A 21,056-nucleotide genomic window follows, 5' to 3' on the forward strand; every position below is an offset into this window, starting at 1 on the left:
GTTAGACACACGAGCGTGTGGTATGGCCGTGTGTCCCCTGCATCTAAAACTTTAAGTCAAATTAGCACACGGGTAGGACACACGAGCTTGTGTCTTGACCGTGTTAATTTAACAAAATGCTCAAGTTTTGGACATGGAGCGAGCCCACGGGTGTGTGTCTTGGTCGTTCCTAAAAGTCAGTGTTGCCCACGGGTTAGAGGCATGGACGTGCCCTAGGCCACACGGGCGTGGGTGACCACACGGTCCATCATACACGGGCGTGTGACACTTCTAAGTAAGGAAATTTTCTAAAGTAATTAAATGTTCCCGGTCCTATCCCGAACTATCTCTATGTATATTTAAGGCCTTGAAGGCTCATTTAAGGGACAAGATATGAATGCCTGAAAGTTTCAAATCTGAGTTAAATCTGGTAAGTCGATTCAGTATGTTTAAATGTACAGTTCTGGTAATACCTCGAACCCTATCCTAATAACAGATACGGGTGAGGGGTGTTACATTTATTGGTATCAGAGCTACAGTTTAGTCGGTTCTAGGACTACCGTAGAGGACGTTAAAGGTTCGCTATACATGTCATTACTCGAATGTTGATAGTGTGACGTCTCCTAATTGTTTAAATTGTTTTGAATATAGTAAATGTCTTCCAATCAAGGACAAGATGAGTCCGAGGGAGTCGAGAGCCATGCTCCAGCTTCCGTACAACGAGCTGTATCTAGTAGTGGTAGAAGGCTGATGTCAAAAGGCCGAGAAGAGGCTCGAGCTGCCTTCTTTGATGTGATGGATGAATGGTTTGGGGATTATCTAAGAAATCACCCCAATATACCAAGACCACCCCGCCCCCTAACCAACCTGATGAGGATGTGCCACGAGGTATGGCACTGGTGAGAATCGGTAAAGCCCCTGTAGATAAGCTTAGAAAGTATAGGGCTGAAGAATTCAGAGCTAAAGTTGATGATGACGCTGAAAGATCCGAGTTCTGGCTCAAAAATACTGCACGGGTGTTAGATGAATTGTCATGCACACTCGAGGAATGTTTGAAGTGTGTTGTGTCCCTTTTGAAGGACACTGCATACAATTGGTGGAAAACCATATCCTCGATAGTGCCAAAGGAAAATATTACTTGGGATTTCTTCCAAGCAGAGTTTAGGATGAAATATATTAGCCAATGGTTTTTGGCCTCGAAGTGAAAGGAGTTCTTGGAACTTAAACAAGGGAACAAGACTGTAGCGGAATACGAGAGAGAGTTCGTACGATTAAGTTAGTACGCAACTGAATGGGTCCAAACTGAATCAAAAATGTGTAAACGCTTCAAGGAAGGCCTGAATGAGGACATCAAATTATTGATTGGGATCTTAGAAATACGGGAGTTTGTCGCATTGGCCGATCGAGCCAAGAAGGTCGAGGAACTTAATAATGAAAGAAAACAAGCTAAGGGAGAGGCTTGAGTTGTGAGCAAGAGGTCTAGCGGTAAAAAAATCTCATTCTCCACGAAGAAAGCCAGGAGCCTGCATGAACGTTCCACTTCGTCAGTCGAATATTCGGGTAGATCAAGAAGCTCTAAACGACGAGGTCAAAAGTCTTCCTCCCCGATGGAGACTGGTGTGGGGAATGTAGATGATCAAAAATCGAAGTGTAAGAGCTGCAACAAATTTCACTTTGGTGAGTGCCGAATGAAGAGCGGTGCGTGTTTCAGATGTGGTTCTCTTGATCACTTCATTAGAGACTACCCAGAACGAGCTGAAAAAGGAGTGGATGTAACCCCGAAATTGAGCGCTCCTATTCTTCGAGGTAGACTTCCGAGATACCCTGGGAGTGCTAATGGCAGTCGAGTCATAACTAAAGACACTGCAAAACCAGAGGTTCGAGCCCCGACAAGAACGTATGTGATACGTGCTCGAGAGGAAACCGCTGCTCCTGATGTTATTACTGGTACATTCTTTCTTTTTAATATAAGTGTTGTTGTTTTAATTGACCCGGGGTCAACGCATTCATATATCTGCATGATATTGGCATCTAGTATAAACACGCCTGTTGAACATACAGAAGATATTATTAGAGTGTCGAACCCGCTAGGTAGATCAGTCCTAATTGATAGAGTCTGTAAGAATTGTCCTTTGACCATTCAAGGTCATTGTTTTCCGGCTAACCTTATGTTGTTACCATTTAATGAATTTGATGTAATACGTGGTATGGATTGGTTAGCCCTTCATGATGTAATTGTGAATTGTGGTAGTAAGTATATTAAGTTGAAATGTCCAGATGGTAAGATTCTACGGGTCAAATCAGGAGAATTGGGTTTGCTGCCGATTGTAATCACGGCAATGGCTGCCCAGAGATATAGAGATATATGAGGAAAGGATATGAAGCCTACATTGCATTTGTACTGAGCACTAAGGAAACAGAATTGAAGATTGCGTCCGTGCTGATAATTTGTGAGTACCCAGATGTGTTTCCGGAGGAATTACCAGGGTTACCTCCCGAAAGGGAGATAGAGTTTGGTATTGAATTGGTGCCAGGGACGACTCCCATTTCTATTGCTCCGTACAGAATGACACCTACAGAGCTGAAGGAGTTAAAAGCACAGTTACAAGAGCTGACGGATAAAGGATTCGCTAGGCCAAGTTTTTCACCTTGGGGTGCCCCTGTGTTGTTTATAAAGAAGAAAGATGGTTCGATGAGGATATGTATCGATTATCGGCAACTGAATAAGGTGACTATTAAGAATAAGCATCATTTGCCAAGGATCGATGATTTGTTTGACCAATTGAGAGGAGCCACCGTATTCTCCAAGATAGACTTGATGTCTAGCTATTATTAGTTGTGAGTTAGAGACTCGGATGTACCCAAGATTACTTTTAGAACGAGGTATGGCCATTATGAATTTCTTGTCATGTCGTTTGGGCTGACGAATGCACCGGCCGTGTTTATAGATCTAATGAATAGGATCTTTCGGCCATATTTGGATAAGTTTGTCGTTGTATTTATTATCGACATTTTGGTCTAGTCTAGAAATGAGACAGAGCATGCGAAGCATCTGAAAATTGTGTTGCAGACCTTGCAGGAAAAGCAACTGTATGCTAAGTTTAGCAAGAGTGAATTTTAGCTCCAGGAAATTGGATTTTTGGGTTATATAGTTGGTGAAGGCATCCGAGTTGATCCAAGTAAAATTTCTGCAATTGTTGAATGGAAATCGCCTAAGAATGTAACTAAGGTTAGAAGATTTTTGGGCTTAGCTAGTTATTATCGAAGGTTTGTAAAAGGATTTTCCATGATAGAGACTCCTATGACGAAGCTGCTATAGAAAGACGTTAAGTTTGAATGGACAGAGAAGTGTCAGCAAAGTTTTGAAAAGTTAAAGACATTGCAGACCGAAGCTCTTGTTTTAGTGCTACCTGAACCGAGAAAAGAATTTGTGGTCTACAGTGATACATCTTTAAATGGATTGGGTTGTGTGCTTATGTAAGATGGCAAGGTGATAGCCTATGCTTCACGGCAATTAAAGCCCCACGAGAAGAATTATCTGACCCACGACCTAGAACTAGCTGCTATTGTTTTCGCCTTAAAAATTTGGAGGCATTATTTGTATGGTGAGACTTGCCGTATATTCACGGACCACAGGAGTTTGAAATACTTGATGACTCAGAAAAAATTAAATTTGAGACAACAGAGATGGTTAGAATTAATTAAAGATTATGATTTGATCATTGACTATCACCCGGGAAAGGCGAATGTGGTCACTGATGCATTGAGTAGAAAATCCCTGTATGCCTTGAGATCCATGGATACTCGTTTTACATTGCTTGATGATGGTTCAGTTTTGGCCAAGCTGGAGGCTAGGCTAACATTTCTGCAAGAAATTCATGATGCTCAGTTTAATGATGATGACTTGCAAGCAAAAAGAGCTCAATGTGAGTCTGGTGTTGAGTCAGATTTTTGAATTAGTCGTGATGGATGTTTGATGTTTAGAGATAGGGTTTGTGTACCTAAAGACAATGAACTTATTCGAAAGATCTTACAAGAAGCACATAATAGTCGTTTGTCTGTTCACCCAAGAAGTACTAAGAGGTACAACGATTTAAAGAAGATGTACTGGTGGAGCGGCATGAAAATAGATGTTTCTAAATTTGTATCGAAATGCCTAGTATGTCAGCAAGTTAAAGCCGAACATCAAGTGCCTTCAGGTTTGTTACAGCTTGTATTGATCCCCGAATGGAAGTGGGACAAAGTTACCATGGACTTCGTGACAAGACTACATTTGACTCCGAAAAAGAAAGATGCCATATGGGTTTTAATGGACAAACTGACAAAGTCGACTCATTTTATCCCTATAAGGACGGATTATTCCCTTGATAGATTGGCCGATTTGTACATTTCTGAGATAGTAAGATTGCACGGAGTACCACTGTCGATTATTTCAGACAGAGACCCGAGGTTCACTTCGAGATTCTAGAAGAGGTTACAAGAAGCCTTGGGTACAAAGTTGAGCTTTAGCATAGCTTTTCACCCTCAGACCGATGGTCAGTCTGAGTGGGTGATTCAGATTCTCGAGGACATGTTGCGTTGTTGCATCCTTGAATTTCAGGGTAGTTGGGAAAAATATCTACCATTGGTAGAATTTGCCTACAACAATAGTTACCAAACAAGTTTAAAGATGGCACCTTATGAGGCCTTGTATGGCAGGAAGTGCCAAACTCCATTGTACTAGACAGAACACAAGGAAAATCAAATTCATAGAGTTGATCTAATTAAAGAAACTGAAGAAAAAGTTAAAGTGATACGGGACAATTTAAAAGCGGCATCAGATATGCAAAAGTCTTATGCTGATCTGAAAAGAAAGGAAATTGAGTTTCAAGTTGGAGATAGAGTATTCTTGAAAGTATCTCCATGAAAAAAGGTATTGAGATTTGGTCAGAAAGGTAAACTGAGTCCACGATTTATCGAACCGTACGAGATTACCTAAAGACTTGGACCGTTAGCCTATCGTTTGGCGCTGCCACCCAAACTGGAAAAGATTCATGACGTGTTTCATGTATCCATGTTAAGGAGATACCAATTAGACCCCTCTCATGTAATTTCACTGATTGAGATTGAAATTCGACCGGACATGACCTATGGAGAAGAACTGGTTAAGATATTGGCTCGTGAAGTTAAACAGTTGAGAAATAAAGATGTGGCTCTTGAAAAAGTTTTATGGCATCGTCATGGTGTAGAAGAAGCAACATGGGAGCCAGAAGAAACCATGAGAAGCCAATATCCAAATCTGTTTTCTGGTAAGACTTTCGAGGACGAAAGTCCCTAAGGGGGGAGAAATGTAACATCCCGAAATAGAGCCTAGTCGGAATAACAGTTTTGGGACCACAATTTTGACATCAAAAATATTTATTTTATGATTATTATAAGGCCTAGAATATGAGTATATGCATGTGTTAAAGTTTTATGAAGAAATTCTAAGTATAAGGTGTCTAATTAGAAATTAGGAACTAAATTGAATAAATTGCAAAACTTGGATTCTAGAAGCAATTTGTATGAAATTTCCTTAGATTATGAATTAGAAGGTCTTGGAGAGCAATTTTCCCAAATTTTAAATTTTTGGACAAAAATGGGCTTGCATAGATGAAATTTTAAAGAAAGGGCATAAGGCCATTTTGGTCATTTATCATTTTAATGAATTAAAATGGGAAAAATCAAGCCAAAATCAACCATTTTCTCCTTCATCTAGCCGAAAATTTGGGGTTCTCTATAGCTAGGGTTTCAAGCTTTCCAAGCTCAATAGTAAGTGCTCCCAAGCCCCGTTTTTCATGCTCTTCGTATTTTTGAAATCCCGGTAGCTTGCTCTCTCCATTTCTATCCATATTTCATGCTAGGGTTCATGTTTAAAAATTTACCCATGCATGAGTTGCTTGTATTTTGATGGATTATGGAGGAATATGAAAGATGAATGTGTATTAAACATCTTTTCCTAGTTGATTTTCATGAAAAACCCTTATAGGGACTATTTTGCAAAAGTTGTAAATGTATGGTAGAAATGAGAAAATAATGGATAATAGGGGCTACCTTAAGAAGGAAAAGTGTTCGGCTAGGCTTGGGTAAGATACAAAGTGCATGTGCTTCATTATCCGAGCCTAGGGACTAAATCGTAAAAATGTGAAAGGTTAGGGGCAAAATGGTCATTTGGACCGGGGGTAGATATTAAACTTGAAATGCATAATATAGTGTATTAATGAGTTAATTTTGTTGATATAGACCCCGAGGAATAAATTCCGAAGGTCGATCGAGGTAAACTCAAGGTTTCAGAATAACCGAAACATAACTCTGAAACAAATACCAGGTAAGTTCGGATAACTTAAAGTAAACCCCTAATATGCATGATTGTATGATTTATGAATGCATGATGATTTCATTATTAATGGCATGAAAATACATGAAATACGTCTTTGATAATGACTTGTTGATAACCGTCTCGGTTGAGGTTGAAAGGGAATTCTATGGATAAACCATGTTTTACATATGAAAGGAGATCCTGCATGTGTTGCAGTAAGGATTTAGCCCGGACGGGTAATCCGTGATCTTGAGCATGGAAAGGAATCTAACCCGGGCGGGTCTTCCTTGAACGATCAAGCCTCCCGAAGAATATGAGTGCATTGTAGATTTAGCCCATACGGGTAATCTGATTAGGATCTGAATTTAGCCTGGACTGGTAACTCAGATCCGAGCTCATTAAGAGTGTTTGTCGTTATAAGGGATTTAACCTGGACTGGCAATCCCGACATCACCTTATGAGTTCGTATAATATGGGGGATTTAGCCTGGACTGGTAATCCCGCCATATGATGTGAGGTTCGCGGAAGTGCATATATGGAAAGATCAATTGAATGAATTGACGGATAATGGGTATTCCATCGAGATTTTCTAGAAACTCAACGAGATTAACGTAGGATACATGTATGAATGAAATGTTGAATGAAGATCTCATCTAGTTAAATTACATGATATATGATTATGTGACTAACTCATTGATTGAGTGCATGTGATAGGAAATCATTTCATATTGGATGATTTTATGATTTAAGTATGGATGTATGCTAATTACTCGGTAAGTTTACTCTCCGATTATTCAAGCTTACTAAGCATGAAAATGCTTACCCCTTCTCTTTTCCCTATTTTATAGAGCTCGGTGACTCATAAGGATTGAAGGACAATTGGAGAGTTAACACACTATCAACTAAATAAGCTTTGGTATAAAGACTCTGTTTATTTTGTTCAATGGCATGTATAGTATTTTTGAGTATTTTGCTATATGTGTCATTTGATTTTCCAAGTAAAGGCATGTAAAAATATGTTTATCTCTTTGTATATGGCCATGAAAATTGGCTTAATTTAAGTAGGCTATGACCTACGATTTTACGCATGGTTTTAATTACAAATGATGGGTTGCTATCAATTGGCAATGAGTCACATGAATGAGCCAATTTCGGATGGATTAATGTAACATGGGAACCCATGACACTAAAGAAGAAATAACATTTTTGTATGAAACCAATGATATGAGGTTTCCATACAACTAACTTCATCAAGATCATTTACAAGTGTATAATCATGTTTTACTTTGAATTTGGTATCTATTAAGAAGAAAAAGTAGAAAGAGGTGACTAAAGGCTTGGAAAATAGCCTATTAAGGTCTACATGGTTAGACACACGGGCGTGTGTCTAGGCCGTGTGTGACACACGACCCATCCCCATGGGCGTGTGGTATGGCCGTGTGTCCCCTGCACTTAAAACTTTAAGTCAAATTAGCACACGGATAGGACACACGGGCGTGTGTCTTGGCCGTGTTAATTTAACAGAATGCTCAAGTTTTGGACACGAGGTGAGCCCACGGGTGTGTGTCTTGGTCATGCCTAAAAGTCAGTGTTGCCCACGGGTTAGAGGCATGGACGTGCCCTAGGCCACACGGACGTGGGTGACCACACGGCCCATTATACACGGGCGTGTGACACTTCTAAGAAGGAAATTTTCTAAAGTTATTAAATGTTCCCAGTCCTATCCCGAACTATCTCTATGTATATTTAGGGTCTTGAATGCCAATTTAAGGGACAAGATGTGAATGCCTGAAAGTTTCAATTCTGAGCTAAACCTGGTAAGTCGATTCAGTATGTTTTAAATGTAAAGTTCTGGTAATACCTCAAACCCTATCCTGATAACGGATACGGGTGAGGGGTGTTACAGATGTAATGAATCGATTGACAGTCTTGGTGAGTTTCAATTTTCCCACGTATTCTTGATTTCTTCTATTATGTGTGATGGAAAATCATCAATCTCCATGTCAGCTATCTTTTTTAATAGTTGAACGGATTCTTTATTTCTATCATCTTGAGTGTATCCTGACTCCAGTATCATATGCTAATATTTTTCTTCCATCAGCTCAGAGGTTATAAGTTTTTTGCTGAAGTAAATATTGGGCTTTGGTTATTAAATCTATTCCTGCTTGGATCTTATAATAACTGGGATTATTGTAACACTTGTCAATATTTTTTGTCAAGTGTTATTTCTCCTCTTCAGCTGCTGAAAGGTTGGGACCAGGGGCGAAGCCAGAATAAATATTTAGGGGGCGGATAAAATTTTAATTTTTTATAGTTTTTATCTTTATAATTTGTAAAAGATTAAATCAAATTTTTATAATTTTAGGGGGGCCAAGGTGCAATTTTACCTTTACTAATTTAAAATTTTTTAAAAATTTTAAGAGCCAAAAGAGAGTAAATTTACATTTTAGGGGAGGTCAGGGCCCATGCCAGCTCCCCTTGGCTTCGCCCCTAGTTGGGACCTCCAATCATTTTTTTTAATGATCCAAATTTGATATAGCTGATAAAATTTTTCTTTTTCAGCTATACCAATAAGACTATTGATTTCAAGATGAAAATAATAATAATCATCATCTTCATATATCATACGTAATAACATAGTTTTAATAAATGTAGAAAAATCTTCTAATAAATGGAAAGAAAAATTTTGAACTGTTATTTCTTTAACAAAACCCCATTCAATACTGCTTATATCAAATGGTTCGTGATCAAGTCTAAACTTTATACTAGGGAATTTTTCATTTAAATCGTTTGTGAAAACATAAGCTTGTAGAAAGTATTTTAAAAAAAGCTTTTTGAAATTAAGCTTGCTGGTTGCAAATAGCTCCATTTATTTTTGTAAAAATTTCTACAGGTAGAATATTCCTAACCTTATTATATAAACATAAGCTAAACATTTTATTTATAACCGAGTTATTTGTTCCTTTATTAATAAAATACTAAAATATATCAACAAGATTGTTTATCTCCTTAATATCTAAATAACTAATTTCTAGTTCTTCCCAATCTCGATATAAAATGGATTTTAATAATAAATCATGAACTTCTTGTTTTTTAGTTGTTTTTTCAACTAAAAATTGTGAAAGCTTAGTAAGAGCTCTCCTGAAATTAGCTCTTTGCTCAGTAATATGGATTTTTCATATTTCATTAATAAAATTATATAATTTTGATAGTAAGCTTAGATTATAAAAATCTTTTATTTCCTGAATTTTTTGTGGTTTCAACAAATTTTCTGATGCACAAAACTTTTCTGCTCCTTTTATGATTTTAGCATAACTGACTTGATATGCTGAATTTGGATCTTGAGACCAAGGTAATTAACTTACCAGTTGTGGTGTAAATGATAATTGAGTTCTAACTGGTTGTCTTACCATTGGATATGGAATATAATATCCTTGGTTAGGATAAAAAGACACTTAAGAAGGTATTGTCATAAATCTTTGATTAGGATTTATTGATTTGCAAGTGTTCCCTTTATTGGGTCTTTTATGAACAGTAGTTTATTCACCGGCTTTTTCTAGAGGTTGTTTACCTTTGTCCATTTGGCCTGCTAAGATAATCAGTAATAATATTGTCATTTCCTTTTACATATAAAACTTCAAAATTAAAAGAACATAATTCATTATACTATCTAATTTTTCTGGGTACAGTTTCCAAACTTTTATTAGTAAGGAAATGTTTAACTGCTTGATTATCAATTTTTATAATAATTTTTCCAGGTGCTAAATATATAATAAAGTTTTTTATTCTTTTTTTTATTGCTAATAATTCTTTTTCATATATGACATAATTGATTTCATTTGATTTAATTTTTTCCGAACTATATCCACATATTAATTCTTCATTATTTGTTGTTCTAGCTTTTAAAATACCCCAATGGTTTTGTGAAACGTTTGTTTCTAAAATTAATTTATCACCTTGTTTAGGTAAATAAACTTTTGAAATTTGATTAATTTCAAATTTAGATTTTTTATGATTTCTAAGTCTATTTTAGACCAGATAAATGATTTATCCTTTTTAAAATTTTTCATATAACTTACCTATTTTTTCAGATAAGTTAGGAATTTTTCCATAATTAATAATTCCTAAAAATTGTTGAAGCTGCTTTTTATATTCAATTTTTTCAAGAAATTTTTTTATTTTTACTATAATATGATCTTATAGTTTAAGACCACCAGCAGATAATTTTAATCCTAAAAATTCTATTTCTGTTTTTTCTAGCTTTATTTTCTTAGGATTTAGTATGATTTTTATGAATTATTAAGAAATGATATTTAAATGTTTTCGATGTAACTCTAATGTGTCTGAAAATATCAAAATATCATCTATATAAACTACACAAAATTTTTTATATTTATTAAAATAGAATCTATGCATTACATAATTCAAATAGCATTACTTTCTATTGATAATATTCATTAAATGCACTAAAAGTTAAAACCTTAGACTCCTCTGTTAACATAATTTGTCAAAATCCTAATTTACAATCAAATTTAACTTGATTAATTAAAATATTTTAGCTTCATTAATCTCTCTCGATATTTATTTTGCTTTTAACCTTGTTTGTGGGAAAAGAAAATGGGAAATCATCTTTAACGTACAGTTCTTATAAACTGACAAATGAACTGGATTAGATCAGACCTTACGTAGCATCCGAGCCTACTTTCCTGAACGACCAAACCTATCAAACACCAACACCTTATGCTTCATCAGTCTGCTCCCCCATCAATCACACAGCCAAGCAGAAAAAGTTTTATTACAATACAATAAGGAAAAAGAGAAGGACTCAATGATTTACAGTAACTTGTTTTGTAGCTGCCAACTCCCTTTGTCACTAGCCAGTACCAAACACATTTGGTAGGCTATGTATGTACGATCAGACTTTAAATTAAGGTTTTTAATTTGCATCCTGGTTCTTTTTACAAAGGGACGGCAATACGAGATTAGGGTTTAATGCAAGGGAATAAAAAGGAAGGCAAAATAATCAGCAGATGACAAATACAAAGTATCTAATAAAACCGTACCAAACTGCTTCCCAGATGTTAGGTAATCTGAGTAAGTGGTTGAATGATGACAATGCTTTCCTTGATGGGACTCCTCCCATTAACCTATAGTCTGTACAATCAACCGCAAATGGTTTCCTAAGAACCCTTTTTTCTTAAATTTATATATTGACACTAAACACTGAGCTGGGTTCACATAAGAACACCAAGAACAAGCTACGTTGGAGTAAGAACTGTTCTATATATGTAGTCCTACTAAAACACCAATGTCCTTTTCGACCTGTGGAAATGAGTAATATTCAAGGTTATATATGTAAATGGTGAACCAGTAGAGCTAACAATTGCAGCGATTGGTTGAAAAATTAGTAATTGTTTTAATAGAGAGAAGCCAGTTTTGAGGATTCAAAAACCATCACGAGGGATGAAACTCGGGAGATATCTCATCCGTTCAAAAGAATGTAGAAACATCTGATACAAAGAAACAAAGTCCTATCAGTTACACAAAGCAAAATAATCTCATTTCTAATTTATTTCATATATATGTATGCAAATATGTAAGTATGTATACTCCCTATTACTTCAACAACCGCAGCTGGGGATGTTACCCTCAGCCATCGGTATTTGTCATGTCGAAGGCTTAAAACCTGACTAGATTGTTTGGTTAAATTTAAAATCAAAAAAATTAATAGTTGGAATGGTATCATATAATAACTGAAAATAGGGTTAAATTATTGAGGTAAATTATGCTGAGAGTTGTTAAATGGAACTCGAGAGTGTCAACAGCATAGTATCACTGAGGTAATTAAAAAATTTATCTTATTTGGTTTGGCAATTTAGTAAGCTAATTCTGTGTTGTTATTTTCAAGATACCTTGATCAATCTATGAAAATCAATCATTGGCATTGGAAAATAGAATTAGATTCGAGTAGATCAATTAAGTCCTTGGAACGTAAAGATTTGATTGAGATGGTGTTACTGATATTAGAGAGCAAATCTTTGAGTAATTTTGTTTTGATTATTATTGATGTAATATTTATTTTTAAGGAATTACTTTTTATTCACTTAGATCTATATTAGCAAGCCGAAATTGATATATGTTTTTAGACTTATCTAGGTTATGTAATGAGAGCTTATAAATGCATTTTAATTTGTTCATTATGAAAATATCTCATGAAAGAGTGCAAACTAATTTTGTAAATATTGTTGAGTGTTTGTAACCCAAGTTCTCAATGGAAGGATTTGGAGGTGAGTGTTCTAATCTATAGGTACAAAGATGAGATCTCTATACTTGAGGAGTAATAGAGTGTGAATCACTTGTTGTATTGGTGATAAAAGGTACTGAAATTACTCACTGAGTTAGACTCCGTAAATGTAGGGAAACCAAACTGCATAAACAAACCTTAGTGTTATTTCTATTTCATTTACACAATTTTTTTTATAATGTCAAGCCGTAGTAGTCACTGCAGTCTAACGCTTCTATTGCATTTGTTATTCTAAGCAAACAAGCAATATAAGATAACAACAAAAATAATAAAATAATAGTCGAACTAATTAAAAGTTTGATTAAAAATCGTCAAAAGCGTATTATAACTAGCTTAAATATTTACTAAATATTTATTTTTTATAATAAATAAAATAAATACTTATATATCAATACAAAATTATGTGACATTGTTAAAAAAATTGACAAAAAAATTTACCTTTAAATTTTTTTAAAAAAATTGCCCAGTTAGATCATTGGTTAAAACTTCTTTATTGATCAGCTGTAAAATTAGTATTTTTTTTGAACAATCTCATTATAGGTTTTGATATTATCTGCTCTTTTTGACATAATATTTAGAACTACTCATAGCTCTTCCTCAATCCATAAATAGGAGGGTAATACGCTTCGGTGAACTCAAACCCACATCCTCCTGCTATTGACAACAATGTTCATGCCAATTGAACTAAGACTCAACCAGCACTTCAATACTGTATTTTTAAATAGTTTCTTCTAAAGATTTATACGGAACGTTTAAAGACATAAATACTATTATATTATGTTTTATTAAAAGGGTATTTTAGAAAATTTCTACCCAAATTTTTTTATAATTTATTCATGACATTAACTCAACCAAAAACATTACAAAAGTATACTTCTAATTCGACAGCATGCATAAACGCATGGAAACTATATATTTTAGTTGAATTCTTTAGTAGCTTTGTTATATATTAATAACTAGTTTGTTTATGGTGAGATGCACAAATGTAATAATTAAAATATATTATATTTTATATGTAAAACCTATATTAATTAAAAATATAAATTTTACATTAAAATCTTCATTTAAAAATTAATAATTTAGAATTTAAATACTAATTTTAATGTAATAAAGTGATGATCATTAAATTTGTGCAAAAAGAATAATCTATTTTTAAACAAAATATTAATATCCAGTGTAGAAAACCCAATTTGCTCGGGTCCAAACCAACATTAGAAAACAAAATAATAATAAAGTGTCCACAGTCCAAAAATTACAACCCAAATTACTTGGCCCAATTTTACAAATACAACAGACCCAAAATAATAAAAAAACCCTAGCAACCTAATTGGCCCAAAACCTAAAATATTTTCAGCCAAAAGAAACCCTAGGTCTGCCTAATGCTAGCCACCGCCTCCACCTCCAAGTCAACATGCCCGTACACCACCACAGCTGGCCTCACCTCCGTACCTGCAAAGAAGACAAAATAACATAGAAGAAACGCAAAAAGAGAAAACAAAAACATTGTATTTTGATTTTTATTTTTATTTTTTCATTCGGCTATAAAAAAAAGCAACAAATAGTTTGTATTTGTGTACACATCATTGAATACATACACTCAAAATCAAAATAGCAAGAATAGAGAAATTTAAAAAAGGCGGTTCATTTATCTTGTTTTATTTATTTTTTTCTTTTTTTTAAAGAAATAGACTAAAAAAGGATAATGAGTAAAAATCTTACCTTTCTTAGCGTTCGTGCAGTCGTGGGGAGGTCGAGGCCGTCATCTCCGATGAAAGATGGCATTTTTGGGCTCGGAGAGTCAAAAAGCCAAAAACAATGGCCTTTTTTATTTTTTCCGGCTATAGTGGACGGCGGCGCAGTCGCCAGCGACAGGCGGCCGCCACGGTGGTCCGGCGACTGGAGTTAGACCGGAGCTAGGCCGAAAATCGGGGAAGGGGGAAGGTTTTGAGAGCTTTTTATGTTTTTTTTAGAAGAAGTGAAAAAATGAGGTTTTAAAAAAAATCTGATTTAAATATATGAAGCAAAACGGCGTCGTTTTGCTTAAGCCATCTAAGGGCCAAAACGGCGTCGTTTCATGCTCAACCCGTTAGACCCGACTCGCTCCAACCTAGGATCCATGTGTTTTTAATCGGAAGGACTAATTACGCTTTTAGCCCTTCCGCCTTTTTATTATTTTGTAATTAATTTTCTTTTATTTTTTAATTTTCGCCCCTTAATTTATTTCGTTTCCAATCAGGTCCATATCGAAGCTGCGCGTTTTGGAGGGGGATTATTTTCCATTTTGGTCCCTCCTTGTTATTTGCGTGTTCATCCGGCCCTTTTCTTCTTATTTTTATTTTGGATTTGCCCCGAATTTCTATTTTAAATTCAATTTAGTCCCTTTTTAGTTATTTTGCTATTTTGTTATTAAAATTAATTAATTTTATTTTTATTATTAATATTATTATTATTACTCTTTTATTATTATTACTATTACTATTATTTTTATTACCATTATTATTACTATTTTTGTTATTATTATTACTATTGTATTACATTATTATTATTATTATCATTATTATATTTTTTTTGTATTTACATATAAGTTATTATTATTATATTAAATAATTTAATATTATTTTTCAGCACATTTATTTTATTTTATTTATATATCATTACTCTTATTATTATCATTTTATCATTCATTTTATTTATATCTTTTTAAATAATTTCAAACTTTAGAATAATTATTATTTGTATTTGTTATTATTATTATTATTATTAATATTACCAGCATCATTATTAATATTATTATTTTTAAATCCCTCTAAATTACATTTTAATCCTTTAGACATTCATTTTATTTTAATTTAGGCCCTCAAGTTCATTTTAATTCCAATTTGGTCTTCACTCATTTAATTTTGTCCCTTCTTGGCCTTTTTTTAAATTTATTTTTATTATCATTTATTATTTATCTATTTATCTATTGTTCCTTGCTTTTTAAATATTTCAAATTGATTTATTTCTCTTTTATTATGCATTTTATTTATTTTTACTTGCTTTTATTACCATCATTATTTGTTTACATATTTTATTACAAATTATATCCTCAATTTTATTTTACTTTAACTTGATTCTTTATTTTCGATATTTTACAAATTATTTCTCCGTTGTATTGATTTGTGTAGTTGTTTCTACGCCTCCATTATTTGAGTAGCATTATTCTTTATTTATTGTGTATGGTTGCTATCATCATTGTCGTTATCTATTTTATTTATCTCTTGATGGCTCTTGTTAATGTTAAAATAGTGTACATTATATGATTCTCATGCGTTTTGTTAATGTATTCATTATTGCCTTTCGCTAATACTACATTTTATTTGTGTATCATTTTAAATATTATACATTTTTACCCAAACTCGTTAAATTAAAATTTTAACAATAAGCAATATTTCATATTTCGAGAATTTGAGAAATCGTACTCTAACTTATGGGGTTTCGATTTTTCTTTGAACCTAAAAAAGCCAAATATTCTTTCAAATCAAAATACATGACTTTTAAATAAAAAAGAGGAGCAATATTCCACGTTTGGAAATTTGAGAGATCGTGCCCTAATGTACTGGGTTTCGATTTTTCTCGTTTGACCCAAATGACCGAATATCCTTTTAAAATTAAAATGCATGAGTTTTGAAAATTAAAAGACAAGCTTATTCTCGAGGGTTTAAAATATCATGACCTAACGTACTGGATGTGACATTTTATTACTTCGGGACAAGAAGGTCTCTAGCCTCCTTTTCGATTTATCCAAACATTTTTTATAAAATTAACATTAATAAAGAAGGAGGATCGTATTTTTAAATTTTTTATGAATTTTCAACTTTCGACATTAAGATATTAATTAGTCAATTAGGTATCAATTTTGGACGTTACGAGGGTGCTAATCCTTCCTCGTATCCTCATACGTAACCAACTCCCGAACCCGTTTTCTCAAATTTCGTAGATCAAAATCGTTGTTTTAGTAAAACAAAATATTTTATTAAAACAATCGAATTACGAGGTGATCCGATCATACCTAAACAAAAAAGATTGGTGGCGACTCTCGTTTTTTTCGTTTTCATTTTCAAAATAAAAGTTGGCCGTTTTTCAAAATAAAAAATGGTTTCGACATCCAGTTAATTGAAATCTATCTTAATAATTATCAAAATAGGTGATAAATAAATTAGAGTGATTCACTTGCATTGGTGTAAAACTAAAGTTATTTTACATTCTTTTGTATTTTTTGTACAGTTAGTATTTTAATGATTCCACTGTTGAATTTAATATTTCATTCATATATATCATGAATGTCAAATTTGATGTAAATTAAAATTTTCAACTATTTTTTATATACAAAATATTCAACCATTATATATATATTGAATATTATAGATCAATATGATAGAGATATTAGATATGTTCAAAAATTTACATGCATGATAAATATAATTATATCGATAAATTGAACGGTTGAATTATTAAAATATTAATCATACAAAATGGTGTAAAATAACTTTAATTTTACACCAGTGTAAGTGAATCCCTCCTTAATAAATTAAATTGAAACTAATAATTTATTTAAAATAAAATATGCTCAAATATTCAAATTATATAAAAGCATATTAAACCATTTCATTATTTAGCACCATATTTGATGCAACCATATTGACCCATAAGCAATGCCCAACGGGGCTTTGTTTAAAATCAGATTGAGATGGGCTCACATTTGCCCAAAAACTAGAATTTGGAGGACTCAGCAGGCCTGCTATATAAACTAAAAAGCTCCTGCTTCAAATAAAGCCATAGCTGCCCATTTTAGGTTGAGACTTTGAGGAAGGCTTTTTTGGGTGCTACATAGACGAGGGTTTTCAATGCTTATTTAAGTAATAAATTTTTATTTTTTAAGTAAACTATCAAAATATTCATCTTTGTTTAACTCATGTCATATTTTAGTCACTTATATTTTGAAATGTTATATTTCAATTACTTACGTTAACGTGGTGTAACAATAAGCTGACATGACACGTTAAATTATCATTTCAAATAAAAATTTTAGGTTAAATTATAAAATTGGTTCTCATATTTTTTTTGAGCAATTTAACCTTTTTTATGTTCTTTTAACTTTCTTTTTTTGTTTTCTTTTTTGTTTTCATTCTTTTCTTCTTCTTCCTCAGTTTTTCTCCATTCTCCATTTTTTTAATGTAGTTTTTTTATGTTTTTTATTTGTTAAAAGAGATAGAAAAGGGAGAAAAACAATAGGTGAAGTAGAAGAGAATGAAAAACAAATAAAAAAAAGTTAAAAGAACATAATAGAAAAATTAAATTGTTCAAAACGAAAAAAATATAAGGATCAATTATATAATTTAATCTAAAAATTTTCTTTGAAAAGATTATTTAACTTGCCACGCTAGCTTATAGTTAATGGTAATTAACGGCTCAGTGACTAAAATGTTACAACATGTTAACGTAGGTGACTAAAATGTAACATTTTAAACATAAATGATTAAAATATAATCTAATATAAATAAAATTGACTATTTCAATAGTTTAGAAAGACTCAAATCTAATTTCATATTAGGTATACCTACACATTTATCTAATTAATACAATTTAAAAAATCATAAATTCCTCGATTTTTAAATTGAAAAATAAAATACGTTAAAGATTATGTTGCCACATGAGACATAATTTTTAATTTTTAATTAAAATATTTTATAGTTTGGCATGAGACATTAGACTTAATTTTCAGTAAATTGATTTGATAAGACTGGAGAAATTCTTTTGCATTGTCAAGGACAAGGTGAGCCCACGAGTTTGGTTGGATCTGAGTTGCCACCGTTTAATGGCCAAAAGGTGTGTTCACATGCATCGTTAAAATAAAACTATAATTTCTATTGGGCATAATGCCAAAATACACCCCTAACATTTACACCTGTTTGCATTTTGCCCCTACTTCTTTAATTTTTGTACACTTTAGCCCATACTGTTTGGACATTAAAATTTAATGGTGCTGAAATGACCAAAATGACTTATACGGTTATACCCTAAATTTGACATAAAAATTTAAAAAAATAAAAAAATTAAAGTTAAGAAAAAAAAATGAAACATCGACATTCTTCAAAACTCCAATCAATAAAAAACAGAGAGCATTGTTAAGTATGAAACTTTGAAGTACCAGTCGAAGACAAAACAAAAATGGATCGCATTGAGGAATACGAAAAACGAATGAATTGACAATAGTCTTCATAAATATTTGATGTTGATCCGAGGCGCATGCCAAGCTCCACTTCGGTTAAAATACTACAGAGGCTCCTATATTAAATGTTATATTACGTTTTGTCCCATTTATTTAAAAAATAAATAAATAAATTCTTATATATTAAATAAAAAATTTAGTCTTTTTTGTTAAAAGTATTATCTATTTATATTGTTAAAAATTGATATGATTAACAAAATAATTAAATAGTAACACGTGTGTTTTATGCTGATATATAGAGACTAATTTTTTAATAGTAAAAATAGATAAAATTTTTAACAAAAAGATCAATTTACTATTTGATCTAATGTACAATGATTAATTTACTCTTTTTTGAGTAATAAAAATAATATGTAATCTGATTATTAATGTAAGGATCTCTATAATACTTTTAGGGTTTGACATGATCCCATATACCATCCCCTCCGAGAATAAAATCATCACCGTGCTTTAGTCAAATTTAACATTATGTTTTTGTATTATTATTAATTCAACATCAATTCAATTATTAATTTTTTTTTGAATTTTAAAATAAAACCATAAGTTTGTTAAATATTTTTTTATAAATATAATTTTTGTCATAATCAAATTAATTTGTACCGAATGTCGTATAATTAAACGTATTGTAGAAAGTGGTATCAAAAGGAACAAAGGTGACAGCTTAACGGCAGAAACCAACAAATAATTTGCTGTGCAGCTTGGATGCTTGAATATTTAAAACAAAATTAATTTAATTGTTAGCATAAATATCTAATTATATTTATCCTCACCTATCGACTCACTTGTTTTACCATTAAAATTATATGGATTAGAATTCGTGTTGCTTAATGGTCAGAGTAATCATTATCTCAGATGTGATCTGATTTCAAGTCGCACTAATTATATTATTGTTAGAGTTTTATCCTCCTCTTATAATTCACTAAAATTATATTTTTATAATTAAATATTAAATAAAAATAATGTTTTATTGCTAGATAAATGTTTTGGACCTTTGGACAAGTCTTATCCAGAATTTGACTAATGGAGAATGATGCTACTACTGCTACACACTGTAGCTCTTTGGTGGTATGATAATAATTATAGACATTTCAGATTTTGTATTTTATTTTATGAAGAGATTATATTAGAAGAATGTTTTAAAATTTTGAAATTTTTTAAAATATATGGTTCCAAAATATTAAAATAAATCTTTTTAAAATTTTTATTTAAGTTTATTATCTTAAATTTAACAATTTAAATTTTATGTTGTTATCCAAATATTTTTAAAACTTTCTAAATTTTGTTTTAAATATTAGAATGACTTACTCAAAAAATCGAGATTAAAATTTTATCTAATCATTAAATACTTAAATTTAAATTTAAAAATTAATCGCGTTTATTATGTGGGCTTAAATCAATGGTCTCAACTATGCTTGTTTAATTTTGATCGTTAACTTTCTAGATGGATTCAACTATTCATTTAATTGGTCATGTCAATTTGTTATTCAGTAGATCAAATATGACAAATATAAATTTTATTTATTTACTAATTGTACATTGTCTAACATTGAATTAAGGGATATCTTTTTTATTTAATACTTCCTTCTCGATTTGATGCTAAAAAGACGTTATATCTTCTAAACCAAAGATTTAGCCAGGTTAAATCAAACTATACGTGAATTAAAGAATAAAAAATAAGTGAGAGAAATTCTATTCAAAGGAAAACTTAAAATAAAATAAACAATGGCTTGTTGGTGGGTACAGTGACGTCCCCTCTTTCTTTCCTTCTCTTCTCACTATTCTCCTGTTTGAAAAGATAAAATAAAATCCTAAAAATGAAAAAAATAAAATAAAGAAAGTTAAGTAAGATTTTAAAGATAGAATTAATTTAATCTTAATTCATCTTTTAGATAAAAATAAATATTTTTAAATTCTAAATGTTTTATACGTTTAACTTTTCTATCTCACGATAAATTCAATGTTTTTAACTTTGTATTTCAATTCTTCAAACATGTTTTGTACATATATAAAAACTAGTCAATAAAATACTAAATTAATAACAACTGTATCCAAAATTAATTAGAATAAATCACTAAAAATATGTTAATCAATCTTATTATCATTAATTTTCATATTGCATCAAAATAAATTTACTTACTAAAAGATATTTGTTCCTATTGTGTAAT

This window comes from Gossypium hirsutum, chromosome A11 (genome assembly GCF_007990345.1).
Source record: "Gossypium hirsutum isolate 1008001.06 chromosome A11, Gossypium_hirsutum_v2.1, whole genome shotgun sequence".
In the NCBI taxonomy this organism is placed as follows: Eukaryota; Viridiplantae; Streptophyta; class Magnoliopsida; order Malvales; family Malvaceae; genus Gossypium; species Gossypium hirsutum.